We start from the raw sequence: 26,342 nt of genomic DNA on the forward strand, positions 1-26,342 counted from the left end.
TACAAAAAAACATTACATCTATGTGGGAGTTGCTCTTATGATAACAGTCTCCCAAATTTTTAGCAAATTAATGCAACCATATTTGTTTAGGTTAGGAGAATTCTTCAAAGCCATGACTGACTCAAAAAAATAATCATCCAGATATATAATGACTTCTAAATAACACATTCGTTTTCTTCCATCTAATCCTGTGTGAAGAAGTGTCTAACCGGGTGGTCTGCTAGTCTTGACTTGCCACAGTAAAAGTAGGGAATATATTTTTTATGTTCTTCCAGGCAGATGTTAACTGATCTTCCTGTTTGCCAATAGTAGGCCAAGTCAGTCACAGGGAACTTCATATACTCCAGGGTGTACTAGAGGGTGGAGTTTATCCTTAGGTGAGCGGATCAGAGTTGTTAGTTTAACATACCATTTGAATGTGGTGCGAAGGCCATGTTTCATCAGCACTTTGGCTATCTTTTCTGATGTACCTCTGACATAGGGAATGAAATGGCAATGTGTTCCTGTGTATTGGGGGGGGGGGGGAGGGAAAGGGGGGTAATGGAGCTATGGAGTATTTTATCTATTTTGTATGGATTGTAGTTGTTGCCAAGAACATATGGCAGATATTTGAGTTCTGTGGACAGAGCTGTATCGTTAGAACAAATGACTCTGACTTTGTGTGTAAGCATTTTTAAAAGGCCATACTGTTGGACTGGATGATGATGTGATTGTTTATGTAGGTATCTTCCTGTGCATGTTGGCTTTCTGTAAATGGAAAAAGATAGTGATCCATCTGAAAGCCAGGTGACCAATGTGTCAAGAAATGGTAAATAGTTATTTGATTCATTTTCTACTGTGAAGTGGATTTTGTTATCATAAGAGCAACTCCCACACAGCTGTAATTATTTTTTTTCTTTTTTTTTTTTTCTGTACAACATTTAAGGGTGTTAAAATAGGACTTTAGATCTTTTGTCCATTACAATTGTATTGTTTAACTAACTCACTGTCACATATACTAGCTGTGTTGTGCTCTGATAATGCTGATTTGAAATTCTGCGAAATATAAGCAGTTAATAAAACATCTTTTGATAAAATTTTTCGGTGTTGTTAATACCATTAAAAACAAGTCATGAATAACCATCAACACCTAAGCTTATCTGTTAAATTAGTATTCACTCCAAAACATGCACTCCAGCTTAAGGCACAAAAGTATTCTTTGTCACTTTCCATAAAATAATTTAATTGCAGTGACAGCAACACCCTTCCACTATCTTGTGGAGGAAAAACATGTCAAAACAAAGGACTACATGGAAATTTTAATTCTGAAATGTGCATTTCAGCATCGAATAACAAGAAAATGCAAAACAAATGTTACTGACTTATCACAGCACCAGTCAAATGAAAGCACATTTAAAAAAAAATAAAAAAAAAGCCAGTTTTGGTCATATAAATGCAATGACAAAAGAAAAGGTAGATGATCTTTCACTTCTTACATCCAAAATACATAACCCAATATCAATAAAATTAAATGATGTTAATTGTAACAAATTAACAATTTCAACTAAATAAATATTACCTCCTGTTCAACATGGAAAAATGTTCAAAATTTCAATAACACTGATGTCTTATTTACAATTTTCTGAACTGTATCAATACTGATTCCTACTAATGTCAGAAAAGTCTGGAAGTCAATTGCTCTAATGAAGCCCGTTATTTGCAGTTTTATCAATTATTAAAGTACTAAATCTCTACTTAACATCAGAAAAGTTATCTCAGAACTGAAGAAGCATCAAATGTCAAGCAACTCAAGTGTAAAACAAAATCCTATCTGAATCTACACTTTTTTGCGCTTTTTTAAGACAAAGAAGCCTTTGTAGAGAGAAAGCACTGCAATGGGCTCTTGGCTACCTAAACCTACCCACCTCCACTACTGACTTTTACACGGAACCTGCTGAATAATCAACGTTTGTCAACCTCCACCTATGTCAAACATGGAGAAAGATGATATATCACTGGTGCAGCCTACAACCCTCCCTTCCTTAGTTACTTGAACAAACAACAAATATATCCAATTTGAAACTGAATTGGATATACATTTAATTGTGAAATGGATTCTTAGGCAAACTTTTTATACATCTTTGTCACAGGCTATGATATTCTGTCTACCACAAACCAAACTGCAATACATTATACAGTAGACACCACGTACTGTAATAACTTTTGGACAGTCTCTTTTTCGATAACAATAACCAACTGATAACATTAAGCAAAGGATATTAAAAATTGCATCATTTATTTCAATTTATTGTTATGATCAACTTTTTAATAAGCAACAACATAAAATTTATTTTAAAAAGTTTTCTAGTGTTGTCTATAGCAATTCATGAATAAATTGCTCATAATGCCATTTGAAGTTTGTTGCTTTATGTAACACACTGCAATGAAGTACTGTAGAGCTTCTTGCATCTGGGCAGTGGTTGGAGAAGCTTCTAAAATTTGTTCTTCTATTCATATTTAAGAATTTAGGGACACAAAACACATGTTGAAATGATTATTTCACTAATTATTAATAAAATAACACTTGACGTTTCGACCTCCTGTATCGAGGTCATCATCATCACCAAGCTACATACTGTTGTACTCGATAAAGGTAAATTAAATCTAAGTTGTTAACTAATCTTTACTTAACCTGACCTCTAGTAATAAAAAATATATATTCATCATCAAATTCCTGATATGTAACCTTAAGGGGGGGGGTACAGGATATGATAGTACTACATGAAAAAAATTGCATCATTACTAACTTCCTATCTACAATTTTCCTCCAAATAAGTCTGTTACTTGTCAAGACTCCAACATTACCAGATCTTATATTTCTATTGCCTAAGGCACTTTGTACCTTATCAATCCACTTATATCTTGGTCTTCCTCTGGGTCGTTTTCCTGCCGACTTGGCAGAGAACACTTGTTTTGCTAATCTTTCCTCGCCCATTCTGTTTAAGTGACCATACAACCTGAAGTTAGCTCTGTTAACACTCTCCTGGATGCAGACAATGACATGTTCTTTTCTAATATCATCGTTTTTAATATGATATTGCCATTGATGCCATCTGTTCACGCCTCTAATCATTCTCAGGACTCTCATATCTGCAGTCTCTAGTCTATGGTCAAGTGTTTTACTTCTGACCCAGCTCTCAGATCCATAAGTTAAAACTGGTTTGAACACTGTCTTGTATACATCTAATTTAGTGTTCCTACTAATTTCTCTCTTATTCCATATGAATTTATTTGATTGACTTTCTACCATACCAGCTTTGTTGATTCTATTTCCATATTTAATTTACTATCTTCACTAAAAATTGTGCCTAAATAGCTGAAATGTTTTACTTGTTCCAGAGGTACCCCTTTCACAACACAGTTGACATTTTCAACAATTCTACCTATTCTCATTGTCTTTTTAATGCTGACCTTCATACCATATCCATTACAACAGTTATTCAATTTAGTCAGGGAATCTTGCAAACTTGTAGCGGATTTATTCAGAAGTATAACATCTTCTGCATAAAGCAAAGAGCTGACATTAACATCTCCAATTATGATATCATGTTTAATACCACTTTCCTTCATAATGTGATCCATATAGATAATGAATAACAGAGGGGATAATGTACATCCTTGTCTCACACCAGATTTAACATTAAACCATCTTCCTGTACATCCTTCAATTCTAACTGCCAACTTACAACTCAAATACAGACTAAGTATTGCTTGATATAATGCCCGTTTGACACCATATAACTGTAGCGTATTGAATAGCTTCTCTAATGGCCCCTTGTCATTTGCCTTTTCCAGATTGACAAAACTTAAATACAGATCTTTGTTATATTACCATGCTGCCTTTCCACATTTCAAGTATGGATATGTATTCCTCACTGTATGCCTGTTGAGTGTTTTTTAAAACTGTGCTATCACTGCTTGTTTCATTTAGCAAATTTTCGAAGTAATTACTCCATACTTCAAGGATAAGTTTTTCTCCCGTTTTCATGTCACCTCTCTTTCATTTCAAACAAATGGCTGTACCCTCTTTTTGAAGGTAAAAATTGTTTTGCCACACGAAATACCTGGAGCGGAGTACGAGGACAAAGAGGGCCATGATGTCATGTGGAAATATGTTCTGTAAGAGCTGATTGGGACATTGGTGAAAAGGGAAGTTATGTCAAAGCTGACTAATAGATCTCAGTCGTTGAGTGCAATGTTTTTAATTTTTGTTATGAAATGTGTATTTTTTATGTAGGAAGGGGAATGACCAAACAATTCCTTCAGTGTGGCTGCTAGTTTTTTGGTTAAGTGGTAATTCGGGATGTCGATTCCTTCCACAATTGGACGTAGTGGTGTATCTGTTTTGTTTACTTTTGGCAGACCATAAATTCTGGGCACAGGCATACTGAAGTATTAGTTTTTTAATTGTTTTTTCTGGCCACATGTTACCAGATTTAATTAATTCAGTTGTTTTCTTTTTTGTTGCATTGCATGGGGTCGTAGTTTACCATTTGTTAGGTGTTGTGATCCGATACCAAATGGTTCATTTTTTTTTTTTTTATGTAGGTTGTCCGATCTAAAACAACAGTGGCATTCCCTTTATCTGCTTTTGTGATAATAATATCCTGGTTATTTATTTATTATTATTTTTTTTTTAGGGATTTGAGGGCCTTTGTGATTGTAATTTACCATTTGGTAGGTGTTGTAGTCTGACAAAAAAAAAAAAAAAAAAAAAAAAAAAAACCAGGACAAATCTGGGTTGCTTAATGGTCAAAGCTGTATAACTGAGAGGAGACTTCCACATAGCCTTTAAAGGAATGTGGAGAACTGACCAGGGCTTCTGACCTAATGTCCAATCCTCACGTTCTCATAGTGCACCCTGTCAGGTATCTACCTGGATACTGAACGAATGAGTATGGGCTGGCAATTTATGATTTAGCTGACCAAATTGTATTCTTATTGGCTTAAACCAAAATACAAAATGATGGTACAACACGACAAAATTTCATGCTAGCTGGGGCATTGCCCGGTTAAACAAGACCCCGTTGTTTTTGTCAGGGAAACCAGGGCGAACAGCAAAAAGTCAGCTACTGGAACAAATTTGAAAACACACCCCAACTCAACATCACCAGAGTTAAAGATTAGTACTATCAACATAAGAAGCCTGAATGAATTAGAGGAATTAGATAAGTACCAGATAGACATAATAGAGGTGACTGAAACAAAAGAGACAAAAACTGGCGAGATCTTTCTGAGCAATAAATACAAAATGTTATATTCAGGCAATGAAAATCATGGAAAAGAAGAAGTAGCCATAGTATTCAACACTAAATATGAGGCTAATCTTCTTGAATGGCAGGCAGTCTCAAGTAGAATGATGTGGCAAATATGAGAATGTGGAACTGGACAATGAGACTTATTTGTGCCTATGGTCCCACAGAAGGTTCTTACTAAGGTAGAAGTGGAGGAAATTTTTGAGGCTTTAGAGAAAGCAAATGACACAATGAAAAAGTTAAAGTTGGTTATTTTTCCTTTTTCATCCCATTTATATGGGATGAAAATGGAAATTTTCAATTTCCCTAATTCCATTTAGTCTTAAGCAGGAAAGAATTGAACATGTAAGAAAGTTTTAGAGAATAAAAGTTGAGCAGCTCTCAGATGTGAACTGTAGACTAAAATACACAAATACTATTTAAGAAAAATTGAAAGAGTTTGAGAACAGGAACCAAACCTTGGAGATTCAGTGGCAAGCCTTGAAGAAAACTCTGATTGATTCAGCCAGAGCAGCATGTGGTGAGGTTGTCTGCAAGGATAGAAAAATCAGAACTCCATGGTGGACACAGGAAGTTAAAGAGGCAGTGAAGGAAAAGAAGAAAGCATATCAAAAGTTCCTGGCAAATAAGTCAGCTTTTACTCTTACAGAATACAGAGACAAATGTAAGAAAGCTAAACAGTGTGTAAAACTAGCTAAACAAAAGTCATGGGAGGACTTTCGCAAGAATATAGAAAATAAATATCAAGAAGGTGGCAAAATATTCTGGAGGTTGTTGAAGAAGCTTAGGAATGGAGGAAAGAGTGCTGTAAAAGGAATTAGAGATGATAAAGGTGACATGAAAACTGAAGAAAAAGATATCCTTGAAGTATGGAGTAATTACTTTGAAAAATTGCTAAATGAAACAAGCAGTGATAGCACAGTGGTAAAAAACACTCAACAGGCATACAGTCAGGAATACATATCCATACTTGAAGTATCAAAGGCATGAAATGTGGAAAAGCAGCAGGAGTAGATGATGTTCGACCAGAAATGTTGAATTATGGTGGTATAAAAGTCTTACAGTGGCCGTACTGCATAGTTCAGAAGGCCTGGACAGAGGGACGAATTCCCGATGATTGGAGTAGAGCTCGCATAGCACCCAAATATAAAAAAGGGAAATAAAATTGAATTTGAGAATTATAGAGATATTTCCCTACTGAGTGTTCCTGGTAAGATTTATGCAAGTATACTTGAGAAATGGTTGAGAAGAATTGTGGAAGAAAAGCTTGGTGAAGAACAAGCTGGATTCAGGCCAAATAGAGGCTGTCAGGATCAGATCTTCACTTTACGACAAACAGTTGAGAAATCATGGGAATATAACAAAGATCTGTATTTAAGTTTTGTCGATCTGGAAAAGGCATATGACAAGGTGCCAAGAGGGAAGCTATTAAATATGCTACAGTTATATGGTGTCAATGGGGCGTTAGTTAGCAAGCAATATTATCAAGCAATACCTAGTCTTTGAGTTGTAAGTCAGCAATTAGAATTGAAGGAAGTACAGGAAGATGGTTTAATGTTAAATCCGATGTAAGACAAGGATGTACATTATCCCCTCTACTATTCATTATCTATATGGATCACATTATGAAGGAAAGTGGTAATAAAAATATCAAAATTGGAGATATTAATGTCAGCCTTTGATTTATGCGGATGATGTTATACTTGTAAATAAATCCGCTACAAGTCTGCAGGTTTCCCTGACTAAATTGAATAACTGTTGTAATAGATATGGTATGAAGGGCAGCAATAAAAAGACAAAGACAATGAAGATAGGCAGAATAGTTGAAAATGTCAACTGCGTTGTGAACAAGAACCTGTGGAACAAGTAAAACATTTCAGCTACTTAGGCACGATTTTTAGTGAAAATGATCAATTAAATATGGAAATAGAAAACAGAATCAAGAAAGCTGGGAAAGAGTCCTGCATGAACAGATGGCATCAATGGCAATATCATATTAAAAATGAGAATATTAGGAAAGAACTTGACATTATCAGCATCTAGGAATGCATTAGCAGAGCTAATCTCAGTTTAAATGGTCACTTAAAAAGAATGGGCTAGGAAAGATTAGCAAAACAAGTGTTCCCTGCCAGGTTGGCAGGAAAACGACCCAGAGGAAGTCAATATTTTATTCATATTGTCTCCTAATGTAACTAAATTTCTACTCCCTAAAAAGTACCTTTTTAACCTATCAGAGTGTACACTTAAAATTTTACTAGGATTTTTGACATCTTGAATCCTAAAATTCACAGGAGAAAATTTCTCTAAAATTCTAAATGGACCTAAAGCTTTCCTTCCTAATTTCCCAACTCCTTTTATACTAGATTTATCATCTAACAATACTAAATCTCCTGGTGCAAATGACTTATACTTTCTAAAACGATTTATATACTGCCTAGTTTTCTGAAAACTTAATCTACTTATTTCACCTACTAATCTGTGAATAGTGGAAAATTTATCTACTACTGTTTCCAGATACTGATTTATATCATTGTATGCTGTATTAGGAATGACTGAAACAAGTTCATTAGGAAAGATTTGATCAAAACCATATAAAGCAAAAGATGGCTTTTCTTTGATAGCAGAATGAAAAGCAGATCTACATGCAAATAATGCTTGAGTATATATGTGTCCCAATCATTCATTTTAGCGTTTGCCAGATTGGAAAGTATTTGCTTTATATTTCTATTCAACCTTTCCCGCGTACCACTGCACTGTGGGTGGTAAGGTGTTGTAAAAATCTTCCTAATGTTGAGTAATTTACATAACTGTAACAATAGTTCAGATGTGAAATTTGCTCCTTGATCTGAAAGTAAGGTCTGAGGAGTTCCATATCTACAAATTATCATTCAAAAACTTTCTTGCAATAGTCTTTGTAGTTTGATCCTTCATTGACATTGCTTCAGGAAATCTAGTTAGCATGTCTATGACTAGAATATACCTATTGCCTTTTTTAGTAATTGGCAGTGGACCTACTACATCAATAGCAACAGCCTGAAAAGGTCTAGTTGGAATTGGAAATAGTTGTAATGGAGCTTTTCCTCTAAAAGGGGATCTTATTTGGCACTTACGAGATGATATGACATATGTGAGTATATCACTCTTCATACCTTTACAGATGTAACAAGTTCTAGAAAATCCTTGGTGTCCAGCCAATCTGAATCATGGAAAGCATACATGATCCAAGGAATCGTTTGAGTTGGTGCCAATATTTTCACTTTCAACCTTCCATCTGTCTAGATAAGAGTAATCCATCTTTACCTAAAAATTAGTTTTCCAGGTTTAAAAATGTATCCAGTTGAGTTTCACCCTTCAACACTGCTTAATAAATAGTTTTAAGTTCAGGATCATCTTTCTGAGCTTGGACAATCTTATCCTTTTCCCAAATTTGTGAACTAGGTTCCTTATTCTTTACAGTCTCAATATTGAACACTTGATCATTATCATTAGTGTCTTGAAAAACTTCAAGAGACTGCTCTAATTTTCCTTTGTCATCTGATTTCCTGTCCAAACAATATTCTAGTCCACACAAGGACACTGTATTATTAACAAAATTACATGCAAAACCATGAAGTTTCATGGTTTTGCATGTAATTTTGACCAAGATATAGGTGGAGTGATACGTTACAAAGTGCCTTAGATGATAGAAATATAAGATCTGATAATGTTGGAGTCTTGACAAGTAACAGACTGATGTGGAGGAAAATTGTAGATAGGAAGTCAGTAATGATGCAAATTTTTCATGTAGTACTATCATATCCTGTACATCCCTTGAGGGTAGATGGCAGGAATTTGATGATGATGACTGTACAAATCCAGAAGAATCTTAGTATGTGAGGACTTTAGCAGAGTTTATTGTAGTTTTCATTTTTTGAAAATTTTAAAATTTTATTTATATATATATATATATATATATATATATATATATATATATACTGACTGAGATCCGAGAATTAGAACTTTTTTAAATCACTTAAACAACTTCCACGAAAACATCAAATTAACCATGGAAATTGAAGAAAATGGATCTCTACCTTTTCTGGAAGTAAAACTTACTAAGACATCTGACTCCATAAAAATCTCCATCTTTAGAAAACCTATGCACACAGACAGATACCTACATGCATCCTCACATCACTATCCGGCACAGAAGATGGATATCATCTCAACTCTAACGCATTGTGCTAGATCTGTATTGTCAGATGAAGAAGAACTAAAAAATGGACTACAACATCCTAAGAGGACCTTCAAAAACAATGGCTACTCTTTCAAAAACTATCAACAAACAACTATACCGGCATCAACGAAACAACGTAGAAACACAAGATGACCCCCCAAAGGTTATATCTCCTTGCCATACATCAGCACGCTCTCCAAGAAACTAAGAAGAATTTTGGGAAACTTTAACATAAAAATGCTTCTCTACTCTTCCCAAACTAAGATCAAGTTTAAGCAAATACAAACAAGCTCACAACCATCTACAATTCCCAGGTGTGTACAAAATCACACGTGACTGCGGAAAACTATACGATGGCCAAACAGAAAAATCCATCCTGCTACATCTCGAAGAACACCGAAGAGACATTACTTACAAAAGAACCAGAGCTAGTGTCCTCTCAAGTCATGTCCTGTTTTCAGTAAACACAAATAATGAAGGCCGCCAACATGAGAAAAACTGGACAACAACTTCAAACCTTCACATATGCCACAACGAGGTAGAATGCCGCATAGTCAAGTCTGGAGAAATTGTCATGGACCCTCTTCATATAAACAGTAACCTCAGCTACAATTTACCGGACTCATTCAGCTCTGCTGTCAGATATTGGTGCACTCGTGAAGCTACAAGCGCACAGGTGTATAACAATAGAACTTTAACATGGACTGTAGCTCTAGTTCAAAGTTAACTGTTTTATAGTCAAATTTATCGTTTTATAGTGACTCAATGCTTCTATATAGTGTTTTTATTTGCTTTCTATGTTCTCTCACGCCTGAAGAAGTCAGCCACTCCGATGAAACATGTTGTGTATTTAATAAATTTAATTGTTTATTCTAATTCTCGGATCTCAGTCAGTATATAAATATGAATATATATATATATATATACTAAGATTCTTCTGGATTTGTACAGTCATCATCATCAAATTCCTGCCATCTACCCTCAAGAGATGTACAGGATATGATAGTCCAGAAAAGGTAGAGCTCCATTTGCTTCAATTTCCATGGTTAATTTGATGTCTTCGTGGAAGTTGTTTAAGTGATTTAAAAAAAGTTCTAATTCTCGGATCTCAGTCAGTATATAAATATGAACATATCTCAATTCCGAGTTAATACAACAAATCATCATATGTGTGTGTGTGTATATATATATATATATATATATATATATATATTTTTTTTTTTTTATCACTAGAGGTCAGGCTAAGAAAAAGATTAGTTAACAACATAGATTTAAGATTTTATTTACCCTTATAGAGTGCAACAGCATGTAGCTTGGTTCCTATACATATGTATCCTTCTGATGATGACCTTGATACAGGGTCGAAACGTCAAGTGTTATTTTATTAATAATTAGTAAAATAATCATTTCGACATGTGTGTTTTGTGTCCATAAGGTTATACTGTGATCAGCATGAATGCTGATCACAGTATAACCTTAAAAGAAAGAGTCATTTGTTCTTCTATGTATTAGGTTCACTTTCTTCTACTGGTTTAAAGTTCTCATCGGAAGCAGCTTGACATATTTCCAACAGTGTCACCATAGCCAGCACTTCAACGTTGTTATCAATATCCAACCAATTTTCAAATTCTTCTTTTGACATACGATCTGGGGTTTTATCAAAAATTTCATTTGTAAGATATTAAAATTTTTCGGAAGAAGGAGTTTCAGAGTTTGTTTTTAAAAATCCACCTGGGAGCAGTTTTCAATAGTCTTCTCTGAGACTTGCTTCCACAACACTGCTACCAAATGCAATGCATCAAGAAGGGAAATTTTTTTGCAATTGCACTTGCATCAGATTGCTCTTTTATATAATCAAGTTCAGCTATAATTCTTGCACCAACTTCCCCGCTTCAAAAGTACGTATGATGCTTTAGTCACATGGCTGAATTAACAATGTAGTATTCGAAGGCAAGAAAATTACTCTGATGTTCTTTAACGATAAATTGTTTGTGTGTGCACTGCAGTTATCTAATAACAAGACAAATTTTCGCTTTAATTTAAGATTCCACTTAACTAACCAATTGTTGAAAATGGCATTAGTCACCGAAGAAATGCACTAGAATAGTAGTCAACAGGCAAAATTTTGATGCCTTTAAAACACCAAGGATTTTTACTTTTTCCAATCACTAGGAGCTCTTGTTTATCACCTTTCATATTAGCACAACAAAGAACTGTCACTCACTCTTTTAAAGATTTAAATCCTTTAGTACTTTCATTTTTAAACAAATAAGTATGCTCAGGCATTGCATGAAAATAGAGTTCTGTTTTGTATGCATTGTAAATATCCTTGGGAAAATATTTTTTCTTCACCATGAATATGATTGCACACAATATTCTCTCGCTTTTTCCATCTATTAAACCATCCATCAGTTGCAGTGAAATTTTCTTTGCCCACTGTTTTTGCAAGTTCTGCTTTTGGATGCATCAGAAGCCCATTAATCAAAGCATTCTTTTCACGAACATTACTAAACCAAAATTTTAATGCTGATTCAACTTGAATATCCTTACCAGATCGGGCTCCCTTCTGATCCATGTTCTCATTAATAAGAGCTGAAGTTTCAGCAAGGCTGGAACAGACATTGCAAACACTATACACAGAAGGAAAAAGATATGGACTAAATGTCAACTTTGAAAAAATAAAACAACAACATTCGGACAACAGAAGTTACTGAACAGAGTTACGATAGACAGATTTCAACTGGAAAATGTGGAACCCTTTACATATCTTGGATGCCACATGACGCATGACTTGGACCCCAAAAATGAGATAAAAATTAGAATAGCCAGAGAAACAACTATTTTAAAAGCCATGGACAAAATATGGAAGAGTCGAGCTATAAAGATGCAAACTAAACTGCACATTGTAGAAACCTGTATCTTCAACAGCATGCTCTATGGATACAAGGCCTGTGTACTCCTGACAGAATCTGAAAGGAGGATATTGGCATTTGAGAGGAAGTGCTATAGAAAGATCTTGAAAATAAGCTGGATACAGAAAGTGAACAATGAGGAAATCTACAGACAAATACAACCAAAAGAAAACCTGATCCAGAAAATAATCAAAAGGAAACTACATCTATTTGACCATATATGTAGAATGAATGATGAGAGAAAACTAAAAACGTTGCTGTTTGAAATAACTGAAGGAAAGAACAAAAGAGGAAGACCAAACAGAGAATGGGGCGATGACATCGTCAAATGGTGCGAAAACTCTATACACAAACCGAGTCATCTTGCACAAAACAGAATGCAATGGAAGAATCATATCAAGATGGCAGCAGACACCTACAGGCATTGGACACATGGTTGTTGATGATGGTGATCATAGCACTCCAAAATTCTTTGCTTTTCTTGAAAAGATAAATATTTACATTTTTTACTTGCTTCTGTCATAATGCTAAGGGCTGTTTTAATGAGCACTTTGATTATAATAAACGGATTATTTTTAATTCATTTTAAATGGCGTGTTTGATAACAATAGCCAACTGATAATATTATTTGCGATCACAATAAGCGGATTCTACTGTATTACCATATATCACTATCCACACCAATACTCAGACATAATAACTATAAGCAACTTAACAAAATGCTAGATATCTTTGGTCAGCAACAAATCAGAGCACTTATCAATAACAGATTTAACAACAAAACTATTGAGAAAATCATGCACACACACTAAAAGCAACTACAAATCAAATAAACAGCAATGCCTTAAGTTGCACTTGCCACCATCCAAATACTGGAAAGCTAGCTGTCAAGTAGAAAAGATGCATGCAAATTCTTTATCTGCATATGGCAAGTTGGTCCCTCAATCACGCTGTGCAGCATTCCAGAGAATACATTGGAAAGGTGATTAGCTCCCATATCACAACAGCATATGTATAAGGCTGAGTAAGCTTTGATAGCAAGGCTGATTAAATGCCTTCATCAGAAGGCATTTAATCTACTCTTCACGAACATGACCATGGGAGAGGAGGGGAGGGAGGAGAGAGATAATGGATTGAAGATCCCAAGATGTTTACCACTCTCATCCATCAGCCATGTAGAACTGATTTATCTTTGATATATTTCAGCTATTTATTATGAATCATGGAGTGATTATCTCACCAGGATTTTAGTTTTGAAATCATTATCCTGCTCTACAAGTTCTATCACATAAATGATGAGTGTTATATAATGACATGATTCCATTTTTATTGAGAACAATCTCTAAACTACAGGTTTTCAGATATAAAAAACCAAGCTAGGGGAGTTTGGTTTTTTTTTTTTTTTATATCTGAAAATCTCTTGCGCACTTTTTTTTTTTGGTAACTATGGTAAGCAATATCTTTTAACTAAATGTTTTGTTAGATAAACGAGTGTTTATCTATTGATTTATATGTATATATATATATATATATACATTAAATACAATTTAACAACATATATAGTAATCAAGATTTAATAAGCTCATATTTCACCATTTGTTACAAGAATGCCTTTGAGGGAGGGACTAAGGAAGGTTAAAACAGTGTTTAGAAGACGCACATCAAACACTGTGTGCAATTTGAATCACAAAAAACACAGTATTAGAACATACACTATTAGAGTTCAAAAGAACTAATGAATAATTGTAAACATAGAAAAATTAATAACAGCTTGTGGAAATCATTTTCTAAAACTTTGATACTGGCAAGTAGTCTGAATAATTCATATTTGAATAGTGGTGTTTCGCCCCCCCCCCCCCCCCCCAAGGATAGATGATTATATTATGTAAATCAACTTAAAAAAAAAAAACCTCAATGCCTAGTGTGGATGGAATGAAAGGTGAGATCAAAGTAGTTGAATTCTAATCATTTTATGTAATTCTGTAATGAATTTTGAACTCAGCTGAGTAGCCAATTTATCCAAAATGCAGCATATAGCAGGATTAACACACCTGATAAACATCAGGTGAAGATAATTATGTTATTGATGTTATGCAGACAAACCTGCAAAGAACTCATGCTATTTGCTCTGGTGTCCCTTTAATTTAGAGATATGGTAATTCTTAACATCTGATTCAGGTTTAGTCGAATTTGATAGCAATCACGATAGTTTTTATGTTGCTTAGCTCATCTTACAGACTTTACAGAACATATGGAGTGAACTTGACAATGGCTACCTCCTGTAACAGACAATGGTAAACTGGTACATTGCTCTGTAAGCTTAAAGCTTCCAGCAGACCAAAAAGTGAATGCATCCAAGAAAGCAAGACAACTGCCTGATTACATTCAATAGTTCACTGAAGCTATACATAGTTAATTTAATTTTAAAACAGTAGCAATTTCAAGTATCTGACTGCAAAAACATCTACAAAGAAAAAAAGCCAAACACAAGGTCAAGGGAATATGACAAAAGTACAGCAATCCTTCGATTAATGCGCCTAATGAGTTCTTTAAAACAGGCACATTAATCGAATATAATAACCTATGGGGAAAAGTATAATTCGTTCCTCAGATTTCTTTTTTGACCCTTAATTTTTTTAATAAAAGAATTAGGGTATGTCTCAGGGCCTAGTTAAAGGAAACTAGGTCCTTTAACAATAAAACATATTCAGAATATAAATTTATTATTCTACTTCTTAACAGAGAATTGAGCTAACATAGTTTGACAGGTTCTATTTCTTTTTTTTTTCATACAACTGACTGTATGGCCCTATTGTCTCTTCTGCAAATTTTACTGCTTCTCTCTTCACCAGGGACAGTCTCTCATCATTGCTGCTTAAAAACTTTAATTGTACAAAAACTATTTTCATATTGTTTCTGTGAAACCTCTTTGGGCTTGTCAGTGATTAAATTTTCATATTCTTCAGGATCATCCAGCTGTGCATCTAAATTTAGTAAGTCGGAATCACTCAATTCCTCAGAATGAGATTTAATTAATTAGATCAATTTGAAAAGCCTCTAAAATCATTTGCACAATGTGGAAGAATGTGCTCCCAAACGGCTCGCATATTGCTAGCAATAATTTCATTCGACTTTGGGACTTTATAACCAGGTTGAGATTTCTCTGATTTGGCTAGAGAAGTCTTGGAAGGTATTCGCTTCCAAAAAAAGCCGGTTTCATTGACATTAAATATTTGTTGATCACAATAGTCCCCCTTCTTACACAATTTTCTTCAAAATCGCACTAATCGAGGGTGCATTAATTGAGGGATTGCTGTACACTTTTGTTCTATGAACAAGTCAGATAATACAGGAAATAGGACTGCCCATCACAGCTCCTTCAGTGTGTATGTACAACTAGTTTTTCCAAGTGCAATAACCCCTAATTGACAGTGAAATGAAATAAGTCAACAATATCTTCGAGGAAATCCTCCCTCAGAAAATGAAGTCTCCTGGAGCGAGCAGTGATACTATAACAAGATCATTAATTTGGGATCAAGTATACAAAGTTCCTTAATTTGTTTCTTTAAAATCGATGCTACTTTTAAAGTAAGATTGAGATAGGCCAGTAAAGTTTAAGTTAGACTGGATAGAAACCCAGCCAGGCAGCACATGGGAGAACAAATGTAATCAACTATCGAATGGAAAGGAAAATCTTTTCAGTACACTTTAGCAAGTCCATAAATGTGTGAAACTCTAGCAAGGTATTCTTGCTAGAAGTGTCCAATAACTTATTAGAGTTAAAATTGATCTATTCCTAGGCAAAACATTAGTTATAAAGGATCCTTTAAAACTAAAGAAGATAATGATAGAAATTAAAATTTCTATCATTCTCTTCTAAGCAGCAATTCATCTCTAACTATGATAATAGTAACATATATATAATTAAGGAATGCACAAACAGGTTTTGGTGGCACTTCTGCACATTTAGTACACAAATGTTTACACATGTTTTATATTTGACTAATAACTATTATTAGGATTATATTATTTAATTAATTTTTTTTTTATGAAGTGCATATTGTTCACTTCTTAATCTCAATTAAGACTGCATACACATGTCCACAGAAGATACATTTTTTATTTTGGACGTGTGTGTTAATTTCAACATATTCTGTTATAGTACAAATGTTTCTTAATGTCTTCGGGTGGTATATGATTTTCAATGGCAGATCACAGCCATCACAATTAAACAGGACACTTGAAAAAGGTTCCTGTTTAATTTCTAGGTGTCTATAGAAGTTTTCCTAGATTATCATATTCATCCACAAAAGGGTGGAAGCCCTTTTTTGTGATTTTGTGGAGAGTAATGGCAGGGGGAGGGGGGTATTTCCATGTGCAAATATTGCTGCAAAGGAGAGAAGAAAGAGCTATAGTCCATAGGCTTTAAAGAAATATGTTCTATGGCTAAATGTGCACAAACACATAGAAAGGACGGCCCTTAGCAACAAAACAATCTTTCTCACCCCTGCAAGGAATAGATGGTTTTAATCAACACCTTAAAAGAGCCATACAGTAATAACAATATTGTGATAAACAAAGCAGAAAGGTAACACAAACGTGATTATGAAACAAACAAAATATGAAAACAAATTCTTTTACAAGATCAGTCTACCTACTAAATCACAGATCATGATCTTACGAACTTAAAAAATAATAACGTTCATAAATTACTGAAGAAAGTCAGTTCCTGGCCTAAAGAAAGTGTTAACAAATGCAAGCCTTTTCATGTAAAAACACCTGGAATATATGGAGCACTAAAAATTCACAAACAACATATACCTCTATGCCCAATAGTAGATGGTATAAACAATCCTACATACAAACTTGCTAAACATTTGGCTAAATTACTAGCCCCTCCACAGGTAATTTTTCCTCTTTTGTTAAAAATTCTGCTCACCTAAAAAGTATATTAAAAGACCATATTTTAAAAACTTCAAACATGATTTTGATATTAATTCACTAATATCAATGTATCAGTAATTGAGACCCTTGATTTGTTAAAGTGACATTTCCCCCCCCAGACATATTTGTATTATTCAAATTCACAGTACATTTAGTTATTTTAATGGAAAGGGAATATATATATATATATATATGTTCATGCTTTTTATATACTGACTGAGATCCGAGAATTAGAATAAATAATGAAATTTATTAAAATATGCAACATGTTTCATCGGGGTGGCCGACTTCTATCCAGCACAGAAGAGGAACTAAAAAATGAGCTACAACATCTTAAAAGAACCTTCAAAAACAATGGCTACTCTTCAAAAAGTATCAATAAACAACTATACCACTGTCAACAAAACATAGAAATACAGGATGACCACAAATGCTATATCTCGTTGCCATACATCAGCATGCTCTCCAAGAAACTGAGTAGAATTTTAAAAAAGTTTAACATAAAAACGTGCTTCTCTACTCTTCCCAAACTAAGATCAAGTTTAAGCAATCACAAACAAGCTCATAACTATCTACAATTCCCAGGTGTGTACAAAATCACATGTGACTGCAGGAAACCATATTATGGCCAAATGGAAAAGTCCATTCTCTTACGTCTCAAGGAACACCAAAGAGACATCGCTTACAAAAGAACTAGAGCCCTTTCAAGCTATGTCCTGTTTTCAGTTAACACAAATAATGAAGGCCGCCAACATGAGATAAACTGGACAACAACTTCAAACCTGCACATATGCCACAACAAGGTAGAATGCCGCATAATCGAGTCTAAAGAGATTGTCATGGACACCTCTTCATTTAAACAGTAACCTCAGCTATAATTTGCCAGACTATTTTAGCTCTGCTGTCAGATATTGGCGCACAGATTTCTAGCTATAGAACTTTAACATAGACTGTAGCTCCAGTTCAAAATAACTGTAGTTTGTAGTCAATTTTATAATTTATGATTTCATAGTGACTCAATGTTTCTTTACAGTATTTTTTATTGGCTTTGTATATTCTATCACGCCTGAAGAAGTCGGCCACCCCGATGAAACATGTTGCGTATTTTAATAAATTTCATTATTTATTCTAATTCCCGGATCTCAGTCAGTATATAAAAAGCATGAACATATCCCAATTCCGAGTCAACATAACAAGTCATATATATATATATATATATATATATATATATATATATATATATATATATATATATATTAATGTCCATTATTTACTCGGTAGAACTGTATATAAAAAAAGGAAATTAAATGACTTTATACCGAGAATGGCACGTTTATTGTTAAGATACGACTAGTTTCGTTGAAATACAACTTCTTCAAGTATCATAGGCAAAGAATAAAATAAAAAATAACAGACACATGAAAAAATACATTAACAGATCTAGTATAAAACACACAAGTACATTTAAAAAAGGAATGCATGCTAGAGTTCCAACTGAAGCTGACTACGTGCGTGAGCTGGTATTAGTGCGCCAGTATTGGACAGTGGCAAAGTGTGCATCAGAAATATTATAGCTAAGGCTGTTATTAATATGAGACGAATTAAGCGATATTTCTCTAGATTCAATTATTCTTCTTTCCAGTTCATCATAGCACACATGGATATTAGAGGTTTTTTGCCAGTCAACAAGGTGTTGGCAGCCTTCATCCGAGTTGATGGAAAAGAGAATTATCTATTACCAATTATATGCATCCCTATTACCAATCCAAGAGGCAAACCTTCTTCATATGGAAGCTATTTTCACCATAAATCATACAAGACCACCTTCTGATAACATTTCTCATTCTGAGAGATCAGCTATTAAAAGTTTGAGATACAATAATGATATCATTATTCTCCCTGCAGACAAAGGGAATGCTACTGTCATCTTAAATAGATCAGATTATCATAACAAAATTTTAGAACTACTAAACACTGACACTTACTCTGAACTAAATAGTGATCCTACTAAGAACTGCACAATAGGACCAACAATTTACTGAAAACCACCTCAGAGTTACCAAGAAACATCCGTCTTTCCCTTAGGTCATTTCATCCTCTAATCCCTAGGTTATATGGACTCCCTAAGATCTATAAATTAAACTCTCCTCTTAGACCTATCGTTGAAGGCATAAACTCCCCTACTTACCTCTCAAATTACCTCACATCCTTTTTAAAAAACCTTTGTGGTACTTCCTTTTTCTCATGTAAAAAATTCAGCCGATTTTGTCTCAAAAATTAAAGACATCAAACTCAAGACATCAGATTTAATGGCAAGTTTCGATATTGTTTCCCTCTTCACGAATGTCCCTACTCAAGAAGTTCTATACCTTCTCCAGAGGAAATTATCCAAGAAATTTTTCTCCTTACTTTCTCACTGTGTGAACTCAGGATACTTCAAATACAATAACAAGATTTATAAACAAAACTCAGGTTTAGCTATGGGCAGCCCGCTCTCTCCGATTCTTGCTGACATATTTCTTAAAGATTTTGAAGAAAAAGCTATTAATTCCTCACCTCTTAAACCTAAAGTTTGGTATTGTTACATTGACGATGTATTTCTCATCTGGGAACACGGTATCAACAACCTCAACCCTTTTCTGGACCACCTCAACAAGTTTCACCAGAAAATCAACTTCACCTGTGAACTAGAATCTGACGAATGTCTTCCCTTTCTTGACTTAAAACTTATGAGATGCACTGAGAACATCAAAATCTCCATTTTTAGAAAACCCACTCACACAGACAGATACCTTCATGCTTCTTCCCATCACTACCCTCCACAAAAAATTGGTATTATTCCAACCCTGGCACATCATGCCAGATCTTTATTAACAGATGAAACAGAAATTGAATATGAACTCAATTTTCTTAAAAAGTCTTTCGTTAACAATGGATTCTCTCTTAAAAAGATTAATAAATTTCTCTCTGCTCAACTGCTCTTGAAGATTCTTCTCAACCAAGAGGTTTTATTTCGTTACCATACATCAGCACTCTCTCCCTGTAACTAGCAAAAATGCTTCAGAAATTCAACATTAGAACTTGCTTCACTACGTTCCCTAAACTTCGCTCCATACTAAGCAGACCTAAAATCAAACATCTTCCTATTCAGTATCCAGGAATCTATAAGATTTTGTGTGATTGTGACAAACCATATTACGACCAGACTGCTAAATCCATCCTTTTACGCATGGAAGAACATTAAAGAGATATCTCTTACAACAGAACCAGAGCCAGCGCTCTCTCTAGCCACGTTCTCTTCTCCATCAACTCGGATGAAGGCCGCCAACACCTTGTTGACTGGCAAAAAACTCTAATATCCATGTGTGCTATGATGAACTGGAAAGAAGAATAATTGAATCTAGAGAAATATCGCTTGATTTTTCTCATATTAATAACAGCCTTAGCTATAATATTTCTGATGCACACATTGCCACTGTCCAATACTGGCGCACTAATACCAGCTCATGCACGTTGGAACTCTAGCACGCATTCCCTTTTTAAATGTACTTGTGTGTTTTATACTAGATCTGTTAATGTATTTTTTTCATGTGTCTGTCCTATGATACCTGAAGAAGTTGTATTTCAACGAAACTAGTCGTATCTTAACAATAAACTTGTCATTCTCGGTATAAAGTCATTTATATATATATATATATATATATATATATGTGCATATGTTGACTCATACATGAGAATTCAAGACCTATAAGCACATCAATGCCATGTGCAAAATGCAGATGAGCACTGAGATAGATTTTTTTTTTTTTTTTTTTTTTGAAAAGTTGCAGGTTGTGGTTTGGGAATACTTCTTGAGGAAGGCTGTTCAATAGGACAGAGGTGGATGGAATATAAAAGAGGATGAATAGAAACAGGTTCAGTGTGTTTGCAGTTGCACAGTAGAGTGAAAGGATGCTTGGACAGCTGCAGCTCTTGTATTAACAGGTGCAACAGAAAGTGGAATATTGATGATTGCCAATTCACTGGAGCAGTGGCCATGGAGGTACCTGTAGAATAAACATAGTGCTGAATCACTGCACCTGTGAGATAGAGGCAGAAGAGCCTGTAAGAGAGGAATCATCTATGAGCTTAACTGCATGCCTCTGGATGGCATCAAGAATTTTAAGGAAAGTTTTAGTTCACATATTTGGGATGGTTTTGCACCATCCCAAATATGTGAGCAGTTTTCTAAACATAGATGGATTTGGGATTTATATATATAGTGAAGAGTTGGTTGAGTGTAAAACAGGCTCTTTAACAAAAGTGAATGACAAGTTTCTTGGATGCTGAGGTGGCTATTGATGTGATGTGTTTATACCAGGAAAGACTGGAGTTGGACATTAGTCCAAGCAAAGAATCTTGTCTTGTGATTTGTGTATGACTGAGGGTAAGAATAGGTGAGCTGGGATCTTTTATGCATGAGAAAAGGCAAGTCCGTGTTTTGGTGCCACTGAACGTGACAAGGCTGTCCTCGCACCATTGGAGGATAGTATGTAGATAAATGCTTAAAGCACTAGTTGTAGATCTTGCAGCTTGGGATGTCAAAGTACTACATGGTTTGTCAAATGAGTAAGATGAGCAGAGAGTATCACTGCAAAGCTGTGGATGGGATTAGTGGTTATTGTGAGTAGGTCATTTATGTAGAGAAGAAAGAGGGTAGGTGATAGGACAGAGCCTTGAGGCACTCCAGCACTGATGGTGAAGCTTGAAGAGAGAGAGAGAGCCATTTGCCATGACCTGAGAGAAAGCTAGTTACCTAATTACAGTGGGTGACAGATTCTGAAAGATGGCAATTTGTTTAATAGGCCTCAATACTACACATGGTAGAAAGCTTTGGAACTCAATTGCGACAGCACAAGCATCTCCAAACCTTTCCATGGTACGTGTCTAGTGGTGGGCGATGTAAGCTACAAGGTCAGCTGTGGATCTTGAATGGCAGAATCTGTACTGATGGTCAATGATTAATTTGTGGGCCTCTAAGTAGTGGAGGAGTTGGCTATTGATGACTTGCTCATTATTTTGGAGAGGATAGAGGTAATGGCAATTGGTCAGTGGTTTGATGAGAGACTTCTATCACCATTTTTTGGAATAGGATGGAAATGAGATTGCTTCCATGCATTGGGATAAGTAAAAGATATGTATAATACAGATGATGCCATCAGGCCTAGAAGACTTTAGTATCCAAGTTATTTAGTAGTTTTCTGATGACATTTTGGCAAAAAACTATAGGGAGGCATACAGTGATTGAATTCAGGTATGGTAGGAGGTGATTTCCCTTAGTCATCTATACATGAGTTGGAGGAAAAGAGTGATGCTAGGAGGTCAGCTTTATCTTTAGGTGAAGTAACAGTGGTGCCATCAGGATGAGACAGAGGTGGAAGTGCAAGAGAGCAGAAGTTGTGTCCAATGGCCTTAACAAGAGACCAGAAGGCACAGCTCCCATTTGAACAGGAAGCAAGTTTTCTGCTGGTGGCCTTTATGAAATCGGATTTCAATCTACTGATGACTGATATGCATATGTTGCACGCTTTGGTATAGGGAGAGTATGAAGTTGGAGTTCATGATGTGAGCCACACGTGTTTTTTTTTCCCCCTCTTTGACTGCTATAAACAGAAAAATATACAAAGTAGATGACACAGCTAGTTCCCCCCCCCCACCTTCCCTTTGCCCAATTTCCACACACACACACACACACACACACACACAGAACACTTACAAAACCAAGCAATGAATACAGCCACTATCAAACCAGCAGTTTGACTCTTATATTGATGATGTGTTTGCTATTCGGCTCCATGGTCCAGACACATTAATTACATTTTTAGTGCATTTAAATGGACACCACCATAAAATCCACTTTACCATGGAACAGGAAGCTAATGACTGTCTTCCCTTCCTAGATACACCTTCCTGATGGTTCATTATCTTTTTCTGTTTATAGAAAACCTGCACATAATGGGAGATATTTACACTCATACCATCATCTAGCTCAACAACATATCCTAAAAGCACTCACAGAGCTATTTGTTCTGATGATAATGCTCTTATCTGAACTCATTCACTTGCATGACACTTTTTTTAACCAATGGCTATAATCCCCAGAAAATAGACAAAATACTAAAGGTTCCCCCAGAAATCTCCTTCATTGCCTAATACACCAGACTAGAGCAAAACTGTTACCATCCCACAAATTCAGGGCACATCCAAAAAGATATTGATAGCAGTTAATAAATATTAGCTTTTCACTATATTTAAACCATATATCAAATTGGCAACTCTCATCCATTCACCTAAGGATAAACTCTCTCCTTTATCATATCCAGGAGTGTATGAAATGTTCTGTATTTGTGGATAGACAGGCTGTTGACATCCACCTTGGAGAACATAAAAAATACATTCAGCACTATTGTTATGGAAAAGTTGAGACTAGCAGAACATGCCTTGGATACCCTTCACACAGGATCAAATGGAAGAAAAAGTGCTGTCATTTTACATCAGAGATATTGTTTTTGGAATCAGCAGGAGCTTTAAAAAATTCCCCAAACCTCAACAAGTATGACTGTATCAATTTAGAAAATCTAGGAGACAGATCTTTGATTTTAAGATCAAATTAACATCCCCCCCCACCCACTCTTTATCCAACAATAGATGGCATTAATCAGTTCCTTGTGTTGCCTGTTACAATTTTTTAAACTGGTCTTGCTGTTAACTAAATTGTTGCTGTTTGTGTACTGTGACAAGCTTTTGTGCTTTTAAGATGCTGGATATAATACCAGTGAAATATCAGCAAATAAGTTAAATAAATCATAATTTTTTTCTTATTATTCCTGTGTTAAATAAATTAACATGAACTGCCAACCATTTAAGCCTTTCTATCCATTTAAAAATTGTACTATATGTCTAGATTCATTTCCTACTGTTCTGTTTAGAAAATTTCTCCACTTCTTTCCTATTATAAAGAACCTTCCTACGGTACCACTGGCACCAATGAATCTCGTGGTCTAATTTCCCCATGTTGAAATTTGCCCAAATCATCTGACTTGTAACTGTCTTTCATACAAAGTTTATCTTCAATGTTTAGTGACAGATACTACAGTTACTTCCTTTCCCTAATCTGCTGATCCTTCTTCCCTAGTTCTGTTTATGTGCCTATGAAATCTTAAAATAACTATTAATTATGTATTTATGAATAATGCCAGTGCTTTTCAGTTATCTTCACTCTTCAAAATTCTCCAATCTTAGGAGAAGCCAATGTTATTTATTTTTCTGCCTATTTTCATAGTTTTGGTATTTTTATTGATATTTTTAATACCAAATTTGTCAGAGCAATTAATTTGACTTTGGCCACAGACTCTTGACGTACCTCTTAATGTTTAATATTTGTTGGTAAGAATCCCAATACAGTAAATTGGGGAAACTATGTCATGATGAAAGTAATAGTGAGAATATATGCATAACATTGACTAAGATATGCAATTGTGTTAATGATATGAATGTGCTTAATCATGAAAGTGATTATGATGAAATGATGAATGTATTGTTTATCCAGTTGGGATATCTTTAGTATGTCAAAATGTCTACATAGGTGATGTATTAGATGATTAGAGATCTGCAAACTGTTTAATTGGATCATTCAGACTAGATGTGCATATACGCAAAACCTAGAAGTGGCTTATTATGTCTGCACACCGTAGCCTCAGATTATAGGCATTATTGAGACCTGGCTCTCAGAGTCAGATATACTAACTGCTATCAAGAGTAAAGGATATAGTATTTTTAAGAAGGATAGACAAAACAAGAAAGTAGGAATGTGCTGCTAATAATATTTTATGATTTTCATCCAGTTAGGGCAGAAGGCCATGACTGTAATGTTAGCAACACTTATCCATGTAGCAGTGAGTTTGAAGCTGTCTAGTTTCAAACCCAATAGTACTAGCTGTACTATAGAAAGCTTCCTAGTGTGAGGTGAAATTTAATATATGGTGAAGTAATACTGCAGACCTAGTGGACCAGTTACTGGTGACGATGACATGCATCACTATATCAATCTCGTGGGGTGCTAAATAAATAATCAATGTGGTTGACTTTAATTATTGAAACACCGACTGGGTAGCAGTGAAATCTCATGAAAAGAATAAAGCCGAAATTACTAAGCTGCTATGAGACAACCTCCTAAATCAGCATATGACAGATGGAACATGGGATCAAAGAGTGCTAGATCTGATTATAGTGTCAATGATCATGTCATACTGATTTGGGGCATTTGGTATGCTTACTTAGGAAAGATCATGTTTGAATAATTTGTCAGATTTTTTTAAACAATGTTATGGTTCAGTTACAAGAAAAATGGATATGCCATAATACCTTTGGACATTAGTAATGGCTGTTGCATAAGTTGGATTATAAACTATTAACATGGATAAGAGGATGGGGGGGGGGGGGGCATCATGAGATAAGCAGTGGTTTGTTCCAGGAATCAGTCACTGGGCTATTGGTATTTAATCTTTATAGTAATGACAATGGGAAGGATTTGACTGGTGATAAACACTAGTTCAAACAGACTTTACTTCAGTATGTACAAAATTCATGTTGGAATGACTACTTGAATCCTCTAAACACATGTTCAGAGGATTGAGCAGAGTGTGCAGGCCGATGAATAGTGTCGCTACTCTGCAACCAACAGGTTATGGGTTTAAATCTAAGTAAGGCATGGATGTTTGTTAATGTCTTTCATCACCCAGTGTGAGACTACCATCCCACTTACTGGAGACCTAAAGTAGATTGAAAAAATTCTATGTTTGGCTCTAGAGGACAGTTTCTGGATTATGTAAAATAAATAAACCAAAGCATAAAAAAATACATAGCCCACTCACAATACTAATGTACTATGAAAAGCTTCCTAGACATTTTTGAATGCCTGGAAAGCAATAAATTCAC

At 35.0% G+C, this 26,342-nt stretch overlaps 1 protein-coding gene across 2 annotated transcripts in view; it reads right to left on the minus strand.

Moving 5' to 3' along the window:
- hfp (Poly(U)-binding-splicing factor hfp) overlaps window positions 1–26,342 on the minus strand; it is a 370,731-nt gene that overhangs the window by 63,387 nt on the left and 281,002 nt on the right. The window lies entirely within an intron of this gene.

The sequence above is a fragment of the Typopeltis vanoorti genome, chromosome 4, assembly GCF_054136105.1.
Source record: "Typopeltis vanoorti isolate ZY-2024b chromosome 4, IOZ_Tvanoo_1.0, whole genome shotgun sequence".
Lineage (NCBI taxonomy): Eukaryota > Metazoa > Arthropoda > Arachnida > Uropygi > Thelyphonidae > Typopeltis > Typopeltis vanoorti.